Here is a 19,108-nt window from a genome sequence, read left to right as displayed (position 1 = left end):
GCCATGTCGCGTGCACACGTACACGGGGATTAAAGTGACAGGATTCGATCACTTGCCTGAGATATAGCCTTCGTTTGAATAGGTATTTACTGAGAACATATCAGTATAAGCCTTTTGTATTTCGTCTCACCTGGTTGAACAGTAAAACAGTCTTCGTGAATGAATATTATGACACAATTAGATGAAAATGTACCTTAATTGGCGCTCTTTTTTTTTTTATCAAAAACCAGTACTCCAACACATCAACACAGATCGCGGAAGCTAGCAATGGGTATGTAGTAAATGAACGGAAAGACGGTTGTTATTATCCTGGTATTGGTCGAACGATTTTTTGCGTGAAATTTAGTGTTTAATTTCGGCTCATTCACCTCAACCGCCAAATAAACCAAAATTTAACCACATTTAAAATATCCCAAAGTACAGGGATATCGACATTCCTCTAATTTAATTGTAATAATAGTGTCTCTAGCAATATATTATAATTAATTGTAAATTTAATATCAAGAAAGTCCATATCAGCAAGCTTGCCTCTGTCAAAGGGTTAAGCAGCATATCGGCATATATATAGTATATTACATTCCTATTTCTTTTTCTGCGATCCCATTTTCCCTGATATCTTCAACACGTTAGATTTAATAGCTTGTATAAATATAACAGATATGGAATGGTCTATAGACACAAATAACACGACGTAAGAAAATAGACAAGTAATCAACAACATTCAGTACAAGTTCATATAGCACAAACACTTAACCCTTCCTTAAAACATGGTTAGGATAGATCTATGGCCTTTTGGGGCTTGTAGAAAGAATTTTGTAAGCAAAACAATCGGATCATTCGTTGACAAAAAGAGATTGAGCTTAAAAACACTTTTTAACGACTACATAATCATACTGCAACTTTGTGATATATGTATGATATATATATGTTCAACTCTCAACATACTTTTTAAACTTTGAAAGTGGATACATGCTCGTAGTTTTGCATGCACTTTTTTGTATGTTTTAAGAAGCTGTTGGTTTTTCGTCTGTCTCCTTGTGATAGCAAGAAAGTTTGACTTAATTCTTATGTATATATGGTAACCACTTACAATTAAAAAGTATCTCGCGGCTAGTGTATTTTGACCATTTTTTAATGGGTGTAGTGTTACAAAGTAAGATGAACACATATCAATTATATATATAAAAATACCATCAGGTTGGAAAGTATGGTTTCTGTGAAGACAACCGTAACAACTGTATCACAACCAATGACTGTTTAGGCGTGACGTTTCGATGAGTATTACGGTATGTTTACTGTTACCTTCATCAGACAAATGACCTTGACTGCATGTGCACAAGGTGTCTTCGAAATACTTCTCTTTGCCTAATATATAGTCATATTATGTGCGAAAGCCCAACTCCAAACAGGTTCTTTATTCCCTAATATACCAGCATCAATTATATATTAATGTGTCAAGGATACATTACAATAAGTAAAGATGACCAAAGAAAAGATGTTAATTAAACTATAGACAGAATCAGAATTTTGATGTAGTTCAGGGCTACGTGACCGAGTTGTCGGTAGTTCGAGTCCCGGCACAGGCGCTGTGCTGTAACCTTGAACAAGGTACCTCTCTAGTGATGCTGGGTAATAAAATCAGTCTTAATCCGCCATTCCATGAGTTTGGTTTTGTTTGGAAGCTCCTTACATGATGAAAGAGAAAAATGGAACGTCTACACCCCCCGTCTGCATTAAACTTGCAAGGAAGTTTATCTGAAAACTGGAGAAGATTTCGGCAACAGTACGAAATTTATGCCATAGCCAGTGGAGTAGAAGGGGAAAAAGATGATGTGAAATGCATGACCCTACTACACGTGTTGGGACCGGCAGCCATTGAAATCTACAATACATTTACGTGGGACGAAGGAACTGACAAAACTAAGGTTGGTGACATTTTCAAAAAGTTCGAGGAATATTGTAACCCAAGAAAAAACATTACATATGAGAGACATGGCTTTAATACTCGTAGTCAACGGGAAGGGGAGACGATAGGCAATTTTGTAACGGACCTGAGACATAAAGCTCCCTCGTGTGAATTTGAAACGTTGCAGGATTCATTAATTAGAGACCGAATCGTGTGTGGAAAACGCAGTGATTCTGTGAGAGCTCGTCTGTTAAGGAACAAAGATTTAACACTTCAAAAGGCTATTGACATATGTAGGGCCGCCGAAGCAATTTAAACACAAATGAAGGAAATCCAGGGAGTCACGAGTGAAACTACTGATGTTCACGTGATCAAACATGGAGACAGAAATTGCGCGAAAGGGAGAGATGTGCGGCACGTGCACCGGAAGTCACATAATGTAAACAGGAACATGAACAAGGAAGCACACTCACACGTATGTGGTTATTGTGGACAGAAACACATTAAAGGACATTGTCCTGCATATGGAAAAAAAACTGTCAGAAGAAGAATTACTTCGCTGTTATGTGCAAAGGAACACAGAGAAAGCACAATGTACATCAATTACATGAAACTGTGTGTGAGGTGAATGAACATTATGATGAGATATTTTTTATTGATAGTATCAATGATATGGACAAAACAGCTAAGAGAGGCTCGTTGCCAATTAATGGTTCGAAAACACAGAGAGAGACAGTGACTATTTTTACATGTTAGTTTGTCTTTTGAAGTTACATTTATAGTTAATTGTATCGAGTTCGGTATCATAAATACAGCTAAAGACTATTTAACATGTTGAATGTATTTTATTGCTCTCAAAGATAAGTAAATGTTGTTTGAATGGCTTTATAATGATTACATTCAGTCAGTTTATTATAGCATAAACTTGGTAGGGAGATGAAACAGTATTGTATAAGCCATCAGGAGTTATCGCCCTTGTTGTAAACCTCTCTAGTGATGCTTGGTAATAAAGTCAGTCTTAGTCCGCCATTCCATGAGTTTGGTTTTGTTTGGAAGCTCCTTACATGATGAAAGAGAAAAATGGAACGTCTACACCCCCCGTCTGCATTAAACTTGCAAGGAAGTTTATCTGAAAACTGGAGAAGATTTCGGCAACAGTACGAAATTTATGCCATAGCCAGTGGAGTAGAAGGGGGAAAAGATGATGTGAAATGCATGACCCTACTACACGTGTTGGGACCGGCAGCCATTGAAATCTACAATACATTTACGTGGGACGAAGGAACTGACAAAACTAAGGTTGGTGACATTTTCAAAAAGTTCGAGGAATATTGTAACCCAAGAAAAAACATTACATATGAGAGACATGGCTTTAATACTCGTAGTCAACGGGAAGGGGAGACGATAGGCAATTTTGTAACGGACCTGAGACACAAAGCTCCCTCGTGTGAATTTGAAACGTTGCAGGATTCATTAATTAGAGACCGAATCGTGTGTGGAAAACGCAGTGATTCTGTGAGAGCTCGTCTGTTAAGGAACAAAGATTTAACACTTCAAAAGGCTATTGACATATGTAGGGCCGCCGAAGCAATTTAAACACAAATGAAGGAAATCCAGGGAGTCACGAGTGAAACTACTGATGTTCACGTGATCAAACATGGAGACAGAAATTGCGCGAAAGGGAGAGATGTGCGGCACGTGCACCGGAAGTCACATAATGTAAACAGGAACATGAACAAGGAAGCACACTCACACGTATGTGGTTATTGTGGACAGAAACACATTAAAGGACATTGTCCTGCATATGGAAAAAAAACTGTCAGAAGAAGAATTACTTCGCTGTTATGTGCAAAGGAACACAGAGAAAGCACAATGTACATCAATTACATGAAACTGTGTGTGAGGTGAATGAACATTATGATGAGATATTTTTTATTGATAGTATCAATGATATGGACAAAACAGCTAAGAGAGGCTCGTTGCCAATTAATGGTTCGAAAACACAGAGAGAGACAGTGACTATTTTTACATGTTAGTTTGTCTTTTGAAGTTACATTTATAGTTAATTGTATCGAGTTCGGTATCATAAATACAGCTAAAGACTATTTAACATGTTGAATGTATTTTATTGCTCTCAAAGATAAGTAAATGTTGTTTGAATGGCTTTATAATGATTACATTCAGTCAGTTTATTATAGCATAAACTTGGTAGGGAGATGAAACAGTATTGTATAAGCCATCAGGAGTTATCGCCCTTGTTGTAAACCTCTCTAGTGATGCTTGGTAATAAAGTCAGTCTTAGTCCGCCATTCCATGAGTTTGGTTTTGTTTGGAAGCTCCTTACATGATGAAAGAGAAAAATGGAACGTCTACACCCCCCGTCTGCATTAAACTTGCAAGGAAGTTTATCTGAAAACTGGAGAAGATTTCGGCAACAGTACGAAATTTATGCCATAGCCAGTGGAGTAGAAGGGGGAAAAGATGATGTGAAATGCATGACCCTACTACACGTGTTGGGACCGGCAGCCATTGAAATCTACAATACATTTACGTGGGACGAAGGAACTGACAAAACTAAGGTTGGTGACATTTTCAAAAAGTTCGAGGAATATTGTAACCCAAGAAAAAACATTACATATGAGAGACATGGCTTTAATACTCGTAGTCAACGGGAAGGGGAGACGATAGGCAATTTTGTAACGGACCTGAGACACAAAGCTCCCTCGTGTGAATTTGAAACGTTGCAGGATTCATTAATTAGAGACCGAATCGTGTGTGGAAAACGCAGTGATTCTGTGAGAGCTCGTCTGTTAAGGAACAAAGATTTAACACTTCAAAAGGCTATTGACATATGTAGGGCCGCCGAAGCAATTTAAACACAAATGAAGGAAATCCAGGGAGTCACGAGTGAAACTACTGATGTTCACGTGATCAAACATGGAGACAAAAATTGCGCGAAAGGGAGAGATGCGCGGCACGTGCACCGGAAGTCACATAATGTAAACAGGAACATGAACAAGGAAGCACACTCACACGTATGTGGTTATTGTGGACAGAAACACATTAAAGGACATTGTCCTGCATATGGAAAAAAAACTGTCAGAAGAAGAATTACTTCGCTGTTATGTGCAAAGGAACACAGAGAAAGCACAATGTACATCAATTACATGAAACTGTGTGTGAGGTGAATGAACATTATGATGAGATATTTTTTATTGATAGTATCAATGATATGGACAAAACAGCTAAGAGAGGCTCGTTGCCAATTAATGGTTCGAAAACACAGAGAGAGACAGTGACTATTTTTACATGTTAGTTTGTCTTTTGAAGTTACATTTATAGTTAATTGTATCGAGTTCGGTATCATAAATACAGCTAAAGACTATTTAACATGTTGAATGTATTTTATTGCTCTCAAAGATAAGTAAATGTTGTTTGAATGGCTTTATAATGATTACATTCAGTCAGTTTATTATAGCATAAACTTGGTAGGGAGATGAAACAGTATTGTATAAGCCATCAGGAGTTATCGCCCTTGTTGTAAACCTCTCTAGTGATGCTTGGTAATAAAGTCAGTCTTAGTCCGCCATTCCATGAGTTTGGTTGTGTTTGGAAGCTCCTTACAGTACTTTTCTTCGTTGTGTTCCAAGTCGGTTGGCTGTATATAAGTGCGTGGTAGGGCGGTTAAAGAAATGTCTTGTGTAAGTCATTTACGTCGTATTGGCAGCTCGAGCTGTATGCCCCTCAGGGAGTTGAGAAAGACATTGGCTGGTTTCTCAAGGCCCGCTGATAACGAATATTAATTTGTAAACCGCTTTGAGACGACTATGTCGCTGTGATATAGCGGTACATAATTAAAGTTACAAAATGTGTAACCTGTTTAATACCAAGAAGTGATCGTTTTGGGCACAGTTATTTGCAGTTTCAATGGGTACTTGGCATATGAATTATCTGTCTGAAAATATGGTGTTGTCAATTGTTACATTCGTACAACATTTTAAGCCATTCTGTACCAAAGAAAGTGATGCTGTAACATGTCTCGTCGTATAAGTTCCTTTTCGCGGACATTTTATTCAATGCATGGTGATTATTCGTAGAATAAAAGGTAATAATAGTTTCCATTTGTATTTGCATCTAAAAATGACGTGGGGAGCATGATCGACATATACGTGTACTCATTCGTGTGCTGTTATATACAGCGTCTGTTTACGGGGTCTCTCTGTACTTATACAGCTCGCGTCTGTTTACGGGGTTTGACTGTACTGATACAGCTCGTGTCTGTTTACGGGGTCTCTCTGTATTTATACAACCCGTGTCTGTTTACGGGGTTTCTCTGTACTTATACAGCTCGTGTCTGTTTACGGGGTTTCTCTGTACTTATAGAACTCGTGTCTGTTTACGGGGTCTCTCTGTATTTATACAACCCGTGTCTGTTTACGGGGTTTCTCTGTACTTATACAGCTCGTGTCTGTTTACGGGGTTTATCTGTACTGATACAGCTCGCGTCTGTTTACGGGGTTTCTCTGTACTTATACAGTTCGTGGTCTGTTTACGGGGTTTCTCTGTACTGATACAGCTCGCGTCTGTTTACGGGGTTTCTCTGTACTTATACAACTCGTGTCTGTTTACGGGGTCTCTCTGTATTTATACAACCCGTGTCTGTTTACGGGGTTTATGTGTACTTATACAATTCGTGTCGGTTTACGGAGTTTCTCTGTACTTATACAACTCGTGTCTGTTTACGGGGTTTCTCTGTACTGATACAGCTCGTGTCTGTTTACGGGGTTTCTCTGTACTGATACAGCTCGCGTCTGTTTACGGGGTTTCTCTTTACTTATACAATTCGTGTCGGTTTACGGAGTTTCTCTGTATTTATACAACTCGTGTCTGTTTACGGGGTTTCTCTGTACTGATACAGTTCGTGGTCTGTTTACGGGGTTTCTCTGTACTGATACAGCTCTGTCTGTTTACGGGGTTAACTGTACTGAGACAGCTCTGTCTGTTTACGGAGTGCTAGTGTGGTGTCACCTTAAGAAGTGTCACAGAAAGAATGAAGTGTAGTGAGGGGCAATAACTCTGTTTGAGCACGAAAGACGGATAAAAATAAATACATTTCCTTCCTTTAGCATTGATACCTTTAGTTTCATTGAATTTTCTCACTTCCACTTAATTCCTCACTTTCCCCTAATTTCGTCACTTTCACTTAAATTCTTTCGACATTTAATTATGTTTAAAAAATCATACTGGCACGAGGAAATTGCAAGTTTTCGGGTTACCAGTGTAATAATTCTCACACATTCTACAGTTTTCTGGAATTATGAGACATCAATTCACATCTATCCAAGCATAAGTTCAGAGTTTCTTGTGTGTTGTTTAATGAGGTAGTCATCTCTTATACCAATATATACCTCCTATACAATATATAACTGGTGCCTTCTATATACTAATAATTCTCACAATTGTACATTTGTCTGGAGTATGACACTTTAATTGATTATGAGAAATCAATTGGCATCTACCCAAGCATAAGTTCGGGGCCTCAAAATGATCCTGCATGACTGAACCATATGTGTAGTGATAAAACCAGCAAACAAACCAAACTAAGTTCAGCGAAGGAACAAAAGCACTTGCAGTATTCTAATCGATGAATAGTGACATACCATCAAAGTTTTAAAAATATCATGCATCATTTAAGGTCAAAATCATCCAGAGAAATAATGGTAAAGTGGTCTTGCCCAAAGACATAATCACGACAGCAGGCCTGATTGTCGGCTTCCCTTTTCTTATGCAGTATAATTGTTCAAACATTCTATACTTCTTATATATATATAATATTCATGAACTTGGTGTATTTTGTTTAAAGTCCCAATTAACAGACAGGGGCATTTAACGATGTGCCTAGTTTTAGAGGTGGAGAAAAAATATCAGCCTACGGACAGTACCAGGCAACTGCCCAACGTACAAAAATGTAGGTTTCGAACTAGGTGGAGGGCTAGTGATAAAGTGTCGGGACATCTTAACCACTCGGCCACCGTGGCCCCTCAATAATTATTAATTAATCAACTATCTCACAGTTCCATTAGTACCAAAGAAGTGAAAACTATGGGAAAATGTGTTTCTTATTATCTAAATGGCTTGAAATTGAGAGAATAGTTCTACAAAATGAAATGGAAACCATATTTTATGTAAAGTCTCGAAATATTTTAATGATTTTTTTAAGCAGAATAAAGAATGTTATTACTTTTGGTCTGAGGCCTGCAATTATAATAACTCTTTAAAACTTTTCAATTCTTCTTTTTTGTCAAAGTTACAATTGTTAAAGATGTGAAAATTGACGAAAATGGTGTTATCCAATATCAAAATAGTTTAAAATTGAGAGAATAGTTCTACGATTTGAAAATAAAACCAGATTTTATTTGAAGTTTCAAAATTCTGAATTTGTTTCTTCATGATGAAATATGTTGGCATCGTATTTAACGCAAAGATGTTTCAAAATTTCATATTGCTACCTGTGTGCAGATGACATTGTTGTGAAGAAAAACTATTTTGTAAAATAGTGATAATAAGATATTGGTCATTCTTTAAAGTAGTTTGTTCATAATACCCTTTGTAATAGTTAAATTGATTTCAATTCAAAAGATAAAACAAGAAATACAAGATGGTTCCACTTCCTAAATTAGTTAATTAACTTAATGTGATATAACAATTGACATAATTTTAGTAAAATTTTGTCACAACAGGTTTCTCGCACATGGTTTTCTTTGGCGGATGTAAAGCAAAAGGTTGAAATATGTTGATATAAAATTTATAATAAAGCAACTTATAAATGTTTCAAAATTTACTAATTGGTGAAATTTTTAGGTAGACTACACTGTATTTTGTAAAATTGTGATAGTTAAAACCTGGTAACTCTTTGATTTTGTCAAATAATTTTCCATGTGATCTTGATCAGCTGATGTTTGTTCATGTCGAGTAGCAATGTTTCGAAAATCATATCACAATAGTCAAAGATCTACATATATTATCTTACGATGACACGGACTTTCAAGGAACTACTGTACATGTACTTCAGTACACGCTAACAGTATATTGAACAATTTGTTTTCACTAATAAATTTTTTCTCGATTTTTTAATGAAATATTTATATTCAAATGCTTTAAATTTTGAAATACAAAAGTGTAAAAGAGTCTGATCATGACCTGCCCTTTATTGAGATGTTTCTTAAGACACGGTCAAATTATATCATCTTTTGCATTATTAAATAAATTAAGTAAATTTTGTAATATATTTTTCTCAAATACTATACAACATATCTAAACCTTTCATTTTCAGGCAACGAAGAAAATAATATGTAAGAAAGCGGTTCTGACAAATTCATGCTAAAACATTTTCAATTATTATGTCGAAATAAGTTTAATTCAGTTACTTTGGGTGTAGAAAGATGTCATGTATTTTTTTTATCTTTTGAAGTTAAACTAATTTTAACCTATTCAGAAGCTATAACTATAAACATGCATCAACCCGAGAAATATATATATATGTCCCTGCATCAACTAACGAAACAGTGATTTCATTAAACAAGCAAACAATGAAGAAAATAAATAGGGCCGATGAAATATTTAAAAGTCGCCTATGTCTAAAACGTAAATGAACACGTATGACAATTACAGTAGGCCTACTCGAAGCTCACGCGAGTTTAGATTTGTTATCGAAAAGAATTGAACGCTGGTCTTGGTCGACGATGAATACTGATCCTGTTAAGCAGCCAATTTGGTCATAGTAGAACAGCTATAATCTCCAATGTCACCTTTGATATGATAAAATATTACAAAGTCCTGGTCCTGACGGGAAAATGTAATACAACTCACTTTGACTGCAGCTAAAGCCTTGAGTTGAATGAGTAAGTCCCCGGTGTTATGCCATCATAATTTACTATAAGAACACAGTTATTACAAAACGACGCCCTGACTTATAAGTGGATGATGGTGAACTTATTTGGGTAGAAGTTAAAGTAAAGAATCATTCATTCCTCTTATGATACATTTATAGACCTCAAACAACGATAGATTATTGGGATGTACTTGATAGTATTCTTGAGAAAGTTTCTGAAACCCATCTAAACTTTATACTTACGGGTGATATTAATATAAATATGCTTAATATACAACCTAACTGTCAACTTAACCAGCTACTCATAAAAAATAATCTTAATAGTCTAATCAATGAGCCTACTAGAATTACATCAACAACAGCAACTGCAATAGATGTAGTGTTTGTAAACAATTGTAATATTATTAAAAAAAACTTATGTTGAACCACCCTTTTGCAGTGACCATTCTTCTATTCATACAGAAATGTCATACTCTATTCATAAGCAAATTTGTTATAAAAAATATATATATCTACTTCAGTTTTCTGATTATGATAGTATAAACAATGCTATTAATGATATTGATTGGCATTATATATATGAAAATATGGATGTTAACGAATTGAATGAAATTCTAACAAATACTGTCTCTGGATTAGTTGACAAATTTGTACCATCTAAAACTATAACTGTAAGGCCTTTTGATAAACCGTGGATGACCAACACAATCAGACTTAAAATGCGTCAAAGAAAAAGAAAGCACAAAACTGCAATAACACTTAGAACAACACTGGGCAGAATATAGGCAGATCCGTAATACTGTAATTGAACTAATTAGGGAAGAAAAAATGAAATATGTAGAAAAACTACAAAGCTGGCAAATAATTCTGTTCCCCCAAACAAATGGTGGAAATTAGCTAAATCCATTAGTAATTTTAATAACAAAGACACATGTATACCACCCCTTGAACATAACAATACACTACTTCACCATCCCATAGAAAAAGGAGAAGCACTTAATGACTATTTTACCTCAATAGCAACTTCATCAGACACTATAGAAGATCCACCAATTATTCTTAATGCACCACCCTATCACCTGTATTCAATACACATAACTGATCAGGACATTGAAGACCAAATCTCTCTCTTAAATGAAAATAAGCCATCAGGACCAGATGCAATACTCCCGAAAGTTACTAAAAACCTTAAAAGTCTAGTAAAGCCCCTATATCTCCTCATAAATAAAAAAAAATTGAGACAGGCAGTATACCAAATAAATGGAAAATGGCTAATGTGAGTGCTATATATAAAGGATCTGGGAAACAAAATGACACATCTAACTATCGACCTATATCAGTAACGTCCTGTTTTAGCAAAATAATTGAAAAGGCTATCTTTAAATACCTTTATAATTATATTAAGGATCATAACATTATATCTAAACATCAATCTGGATTTATGCCTGGTGATTCGACTACTAATCAACTTTTATCTATCTATCATACAATAACTAGTAATTATTTGGACTCTAGAAAAGAAGTTAGATTCATATTCTGTGATATAAGCAAAGCTTTCGACCGTGTCTGGCATAAGGGACTACTTCATAAATTAGAATGTTATGGTATAACTGGAAATCTTCTTAATTGGTTTAATAGCTATCTTACTAATAGAAAACAGAAGGGCACTTTTCTTCATTCAAAAATGTCAATGCTGGGGTTCCCCAAGGGTCTGTACTGGGTCCTTTTTTTTTTTACATTAATGACCTACCAGATGCCTTAACAAATCAAGTAAAACTTTTCGCTGATGATACATCCCTATATGCTGTAATTGATGATAACCAACCAGACATAGCTGGTACCCTGAACACATATCTAGAAAATATTAGTTTTTGGGCCAATAAATGGGATGTCAAATTCAACCCTAATAGAACAAAATCTGTTCTTTTCTCCAGGAAAAAAACACAAATTATTCCCCAGTTATTTTTCCTAGACACACCAATAGATAACTCACATACTCATAAGCAATTAGGTCTAATATTTAATTCAGATGGTTCTTGGTCTGAGCATATACAAAATATCTTTGAAAAATCCTACAAACGATTGAACATTCTAAAAAGTTTAAAATACAAATTAGATAGAGAAACATTAATAACTATGTATGTAGCATTTATAAGACCAATACTAGAATATTCATCTGTAGTTTTGGATAATTGCAATAATACATGTAAACAATTGATAGAATCAATACAGCTAGAAGCTACACGTATTATCACTGGACTTAGGAAAGGAACTCCATATAATATATTATACAGAGAACTTGGATTGGAAACTTTAGAAAGTCGTCGAAAAAAACATAAACTTATCTTAATGTACCAAATCTTACGTAATATTGCACCCCAATACCTAATTGATATAGTCACTCAATACTTAAATGACAATGAAGACACAGTACATCATCTCCGTAGGCAACGATTATTCAATCAGCCACTATGTAGATCAGAAAATTATTATTACAGCTTTTTCCCAACTATGCTACGAGAATTTAATTCCATTGACACTAAAATTCTAAATTCACCATCCCTGGGTGTTTTTAAGAAACTTATCACTCCCGTCAATTTAGACCAGGGTCTAATCCGTACAAAGGACATTTTTAAAAATAAAGGTAATAGAAAAGAAAATATTATATTATGTCAACTTAGAAATAATGCAAGTAATTTAAATTTTGACCGTATTAATGATCATCTTATTGATTCACCATTGTGCAGATATAATCAAGGGGATGAAACTTCATACCATTACTTTTTTGAATGCTGCTTATATGAACAGCAAAGGCAAGAGTTGAAGCAAAATATCAATAACCAGCATCATCTAACCACTATAGTATTAACACATGGAAGTTACTTGTTGTCTGATGAAATTAATATCAACATTCTGAATGCCGTTCAAAAATTCATTAAAGATAGTAAGCGCTTTGATTAAACTCAAAATTAACCATACTTATTCAAATGTTATTTTCTAGACCCTGACTCACTCAATTAGTTTTTTATCATTATTTTACCTGTATTTACATATATTCTATATTGTTCATATTTTTGATATAAGAATGTGGTGAATCTGCGACCTGCTTCAAAAGTCAGCTGATCCCTGAATATCTCTGATTGATTTGTTTAATTCAACTAGTATATTCAACTAGAATCTTCTTATTCAAACGTCTAATTACACAGTTTGTTATCTAAAATATGAAAGCTTTGCTTGGATGCAGGGGCATTCAGTCTGAATCTAGCACACTAAGATGGATGGCTACAGAAGGAGGAGTAAGACATTTTATGCCTGAAAATCCAGTGCTGCTGGATTTAAGGCTGTGTGCCAATCCTGTATCTAAGCAATAGCTATTAACTGAGAACAAAATCATTTTATAACTCTGTAACATTATCATAATATGGCAAAGGATATACTAGAACCTTATTACCTCCACTAACTGTTAAATCTTTTTATAATAACCTCCCTTTGACCATAAAAATCAATATATTCATAAAAGATGTTTCATCTCCATAGATATTTTATCTCCATTGACTTAATTTATATACATATTTCTTATACTTCTTCACTTTCAATTGTTTTAGTGTAATTCTACTATTTTTCTGTTTGCATTGGGGAAGACTTATATAGGCCTAGCCTTCTGTCTAACCCATTTGTATAAATGTTATACAATAAAATATGTTGAAATGAAAATGAAAACAGAACCTCTTAGTCAAAATGATGATTTCTGCATGTTTGACAAGAAATATCCCATAAACAAATTAGCACAGGTATACCAAATACATCAAGACCTAGATCGAACCTAGTTTTACAATAGTGGGAAAATCAGCTTAATCCTATGAGCCATTTTTACGGTCCCCAAGTCCCTATTATATCCTTCAAAATCGGCGAATTAGCTCGTATTATCATTACGTTCCGTAAGAAACGATAACTCTACTCTAACGAGTTATCGCCCCTTACTGCACTTCATTCTTTACTCTATACTGATACAGTTCGTGTCTGTTTACGGGGTTTCTCTGTACTGGCACATCTCGCGTCTGTTTACGGGGTTTTGTATGTACTTATTCTGTTCCTATACAGCACACGTCTGTTTACGGGGTTTCTCTGTATTTATACAGCTCGTGTCTGTTTACGGAGTTTCTATGTATTTATACAGCTTGCGTCAGTTAATGGGGTTTCTTTATATCAACATCTTATCGTTGCATTAAGCGTGCACTATATTTGAAATTACTTTTGTCTTCAAAACTTTCATGTATTAAATACGTAAGAAGGTATCGGATATCTAGCTTACGTGAACTTTGAAAATTATTATTTATCATTAAATTCTTGTTCATTGCTTCGCAGATCGTATTTGATATTGTTTCTATATTCAGTTGTGAAAAACATGGCAATCGCTCAGATCAAAAGTGTGTTTCAAGTAACAAGGGACCAAATGCTATATTTGTTACGTTAATATCTTGTTTGATAATAGATTTGTCATGGCGTGCAGTCAATATGTTTTAATCTGTTTTAACTTGACATGCAATCTTCGTGAGCTTGCCACTAGAATCAGCATACTAAATAAAACACAAAATACTGGTAACAAGCGATACATACAGAATATAATACAACAAAAATGGTATTGAGTTAACAAATGGAACGAACTTAACTTGATGCAATATTTCATAATTAGATATGTTTATCGGATTAATTTCAGGCTTGCATCAACACTTCTTCTAGTTTTTTTCCTGTGGCAATTGAAAGATTTCCTCATACAATTTTTTGTTATAACGAATGCAGAGACACGTATTGGTCGTTTTAAAGTTCCTGTGGAATTATATCCCATATGAAAAATAACTACGAGTGAAAAGGGCTTATCAAGCTCCAGTTACAGCACGGAACTCCGTCATCAGGTGGTCACGTGTGTCAGTAATGGCCGGATGTGATATTGCGGGTTTCAGTTACGTGTCCGTAATTTCAGTAATTGTGTTGTAAACAGGGAGCCTGAAGTTGGTTCCGAGTTCCGAGTTCCGTTTAAGATAAACGGAACTCGGAACCAGTTTCGAGTTCCGTTTAAGAAAAACTGAAATACTATGAATTAGCTTTATTGATTAAGGTCCCAGTTTCGAGTTCCGTTTAAGAAAAACTGAAATACTATGTATTAGCTTTATTGATTCAGGTCCCAGTTCCGAGTTCCGTTTAAGAAAAACTGAAATACTATGTATTAGCTTTATTGGTTTTGGTCCCAGTTCCGAGTTCCGTTTAAGAAAAACTGAAATACTATGTATAAGCCAGTTCCGAGTTCCGTTTAACAAAATATTCTATGTACTTTATCTCAATATGAGACCCGAATCTGAAGAAGAAAAACTACATGTGTCAAATGGGTGCAAAGTCATTTATGGGTCACGTATGAATTTTAAGGGACTTGGTCCTAGTTTTCAGTTCCGTTGAAGAAAAACGAAAGTAGGAACCAGTTCCGAGTTCCGTTTAAGTAAAACGGAACTGGGAACCAGTTCCGAGTTCCGTTTAAGGATAACAACACGACTGGTGTTGTAAAATTACGAGAAATTGTTGTGTTGTAACCTCCAAGAGAGGATGTTACAACGCAGTTTTCGTTCATGGTACATTTCTTTTTTTTACCCTTTCGTAAATTACAAGTAGTTTGTTAAAGCAGCTTTCTAGATATCGCGAAATGTGAGTCCATGGAGGGAGATATGAGTTTTTATTTGTAGTTAATGCATCTATATGTGTGAAGTTAAAGTACACACACAAAGCAATAACTGCAAAGTATATTTCATACACCATTTTGTTTTTCAATATGGCTTCTACTGTTGAGGTTAGAAATGTCTATATGACGACTGGAAAAAAATCTTTAATTGGTATTACTGAAGTTTTATTCAACACAAATAAAAAAAATACAATTTCATTGAATAATATTGAACAGTTCTTTCATTGGCACCTGACAACATAGAAATACGCGGGGTAGCAGGAAACTTCTAAGGAGCTGTTGCCAAAGGCCTTCCTTGTTATTCGCTGTCAATGGTTAGACTAATTGATTAGATTAAATCTACAATTTGTGATATCACTAATTCGAATATATGGTATCATTAAATGATTTAACGATATCATGAATTCTAATTTATGATATCATTTAATGAATAAATTACATCAACAATTCGTATTGATATCACTTTATTCCTTGAATTAATGATATCAATAATGGAATTATTCATATAAATAAGTCGAATAAATGATAACCAGAGCTCACATGATCTGCTACTGAAAATATTAAATTTATTCATACGTTTGTTTCCGTGCGATAACTTGTATTCTTGTTAACAAATCGTCTCCATTTAAAAAAAATTGTATTTATTTTGTTTTTCACGATTTTCAGCATAGTCAAATACAAAAATATAACCCATATACGCTTACTTTAAACGGAACTCGGAACTGAGACCAAAACTCGTAAAGCTTATACATAGTTGTTCCGTTTTTCTTAAACGGTACTCGGAACTGGTTAAACGGAACTCGGAACCGGTTCCGAGTTCCGTTTTACTTAAAAGGAACTCGGAACTTGTTAAACGGAACTCGGAACTGGACCAAAACCAATCAAGCTAATACATAGTATTTCAGTTTTTCTTAAACGGAACTCGGAACTGGACCAAAACCAATAAAGCTAATACATAGTATTTCAGTTTTTCTTAAACGGAACTTGGAACTGGACCAAAACCAATAAAGCTAATACATAATATTTCAGTTTTTCTTAAACGGAACTCGGAACTGGTTCCGAGTTCCGTTTTACTTAAAAGGAACTCGGAACTCGGAACTCGGAACCAACTTCAGGCTCCCTTCAATTGATGCATAATAACTTATATAACTTAAGTTTTTAAGTATGATTTACCCCAAAACTAACACAATCTTCTTCTGCCATATTGATTTAAAATACCTAATTATGTACATCATTTTTTTTCTTGTAAAGTACAGAAAATGCAGATGTTAGACATTAGACAGCATTGAACTTTCTTTTGTCAAAGTTTAAGAATCAATTAATATATAATCAGAGATGTATATATAACTTCATTTTCATTTGTATATATATATAGTTATACAGATTTCTGATATCATATCCATTATTTAAATCAGAAAAATATATAGTATATACATGTATATCATGTTAAAATGTACAAATATGGATAGATTAATTGATACTAAATCATTAACACTATAAACATTCTTTAGCCATATACATGTATGTATATACCTAGTAATATTGTATAAGCCCGAAGTGTGACTGACAACATGTTTATTTCTTGCAGGACTGACATGTAAGAATTATGTATAAAAGCTTAGATGATTTAATAATGCTGTCAAGTTTGCTTTTATGTAAATTGTTTCATCACAATGTAGGGGGGATCAATATTTCATGGGGTAGGTCATTATTTTATGCATAAAATACTGACCCGGGTCGGTATTTTATGGGGGGTCAATATTTTATATGACACCGGTCTTCATTTGTCAATGGAGACAACTCTCATAAGGATAATATTTCATCAAAAAATAGAAAAAACAGGTCCAAAAGTAATTACATTTGTATTTAATACATTCATTCAATCTACAACAGGAAAGCTTGTCTCCCAAACGTTTGTCAATAAGAGGTTGTTAAAAAAATACTCGAAAAAGAAAACATGAATTATTATGCTTCATTTACCTAAATTATTGCTCAAAATCACATAGAAATAGTGTAAAACTAATTCGTCAATTGGGATGAAAAGTTGACAATTCGCTAATCTGGTCATGATATAGAATTAATTATCAATTATAATGTAATGATTATTAAGTAATTATGTTTCATAACAAACCAAAAATAACTGATTGGGTATCGCACAATACCTATAGACTAAAGCCTGGTTTATTTTACCCTCTCTGTTAACCTATAACCATGTTAACTGATCATGGAGGATGTTTTATCTTTTTGTTTTTTGATGAAAAACTCTTTTCAGTTGATTTTATCTGAAATGTATGTGTAAATTGTACATTGTGAATTAAGATATTACAGCAAGGAACTTCATCTTCTTTGAATGAAATGGGATCAGCTGATAGTTGATGATCATTGTTTGTTACAGACCTTTACTATCAGGATTGGGTGTGGGAACGGATGGATTTTGACGTCATATGAATGGATTTTAAAAATCTTGGATGACATGTTACTGGTTATCGGTTAGAATACCGCGAGTGCATCTGTTGCATAGCTGAACTCGGGTTTGTTTGTTTTTCTCTCTCGTGTTTTTTTGTTCTTCTTACTTACTGGATTGATCGCCACGTACATGAACAGTCAGGTTTATTTTGAGGCTGGTAACATTGTAGTAGTTAGTGACTACCTCATTGAACAACACTCTGGTGGCCCTAAACTGAGGATTGGATGAATTCAAATTTTATTTTTCATAATTCATCAAAGTGCCATATTCCAGAAAGCTGTAGAATTGTGAGAATTATTGCAACTCACAAGATAACCAATACTCTATATGAAATGGGATAGAATGGGTATGATTGTCCTAAAGCAATGCATTTCTGTATAGTACTGTATATAATTTTTTGTATATGTAAACCTACTTCCAATACCCTGAAACACACGGAAAATATGTCAATGTTGCTAAGCTTATCATTATTACGAGACAGTTATATAAGTGATAATATAAATTGCTACGTGAAAGTTTTGTTGTCTGATGGCGAGCCTATTGATTTTATCTATTCTACATGACATTATTTCTCTATACCTCTCCGTGTCTCTTTGTTTTTTGGATCTTTTCGTCTCCTTGATCTTTTTAACTGACAGTCCATACTTCCACATATTACGAACGTGTGTATTATCAGAAAGAGACATACTATACTCTGTTGATTGAGGATACCATGATTATATAAACACTTAGTTATTGTTCATTCGCAGAGTTATGACTTATAGACTTTGTACTGATTGTGTAAAAGTAACCAATTCCTAGTCATAGTTCTTTGACTTCTGATACGCTAGAGGATGCCAAAACTCATAGAATATAATGATCGATTGACCTTTTTCAAAATTAATTAATACACTCATACACTAGTACTAAAAAGTTAAAGTTTTGTATCAGAGCATAGTCACTGTGTATTGTAGTTTGAATATATCGAAGGGGAAAATATCCATCACACGTATGAATTGAATTCAGTTATTCAATTTACTAATATATAGTAATGAATACTTAATTCGATGGAGAATCTTTCTTCAATTAAAGAATACCACAATTAGTACAAAGTCTGTTCATTGGTCGATATAGAGA

Source organism: Pecten maximus, chromosome 19, assembly GCF_902652985.1.
Source record: "Pecten maximus chromosome 19, xPecMax1.1, whole genome shotgun sequence".
Classification (NCBI taxonomy): Eukaryota; Metazoa; Mollusca; class Bivalvia; order Pectinida; family Pectinidae; genus Pecten; species Pecten maximus.
Note: the sequence above shows the minus strand (reverse complement) of the source record.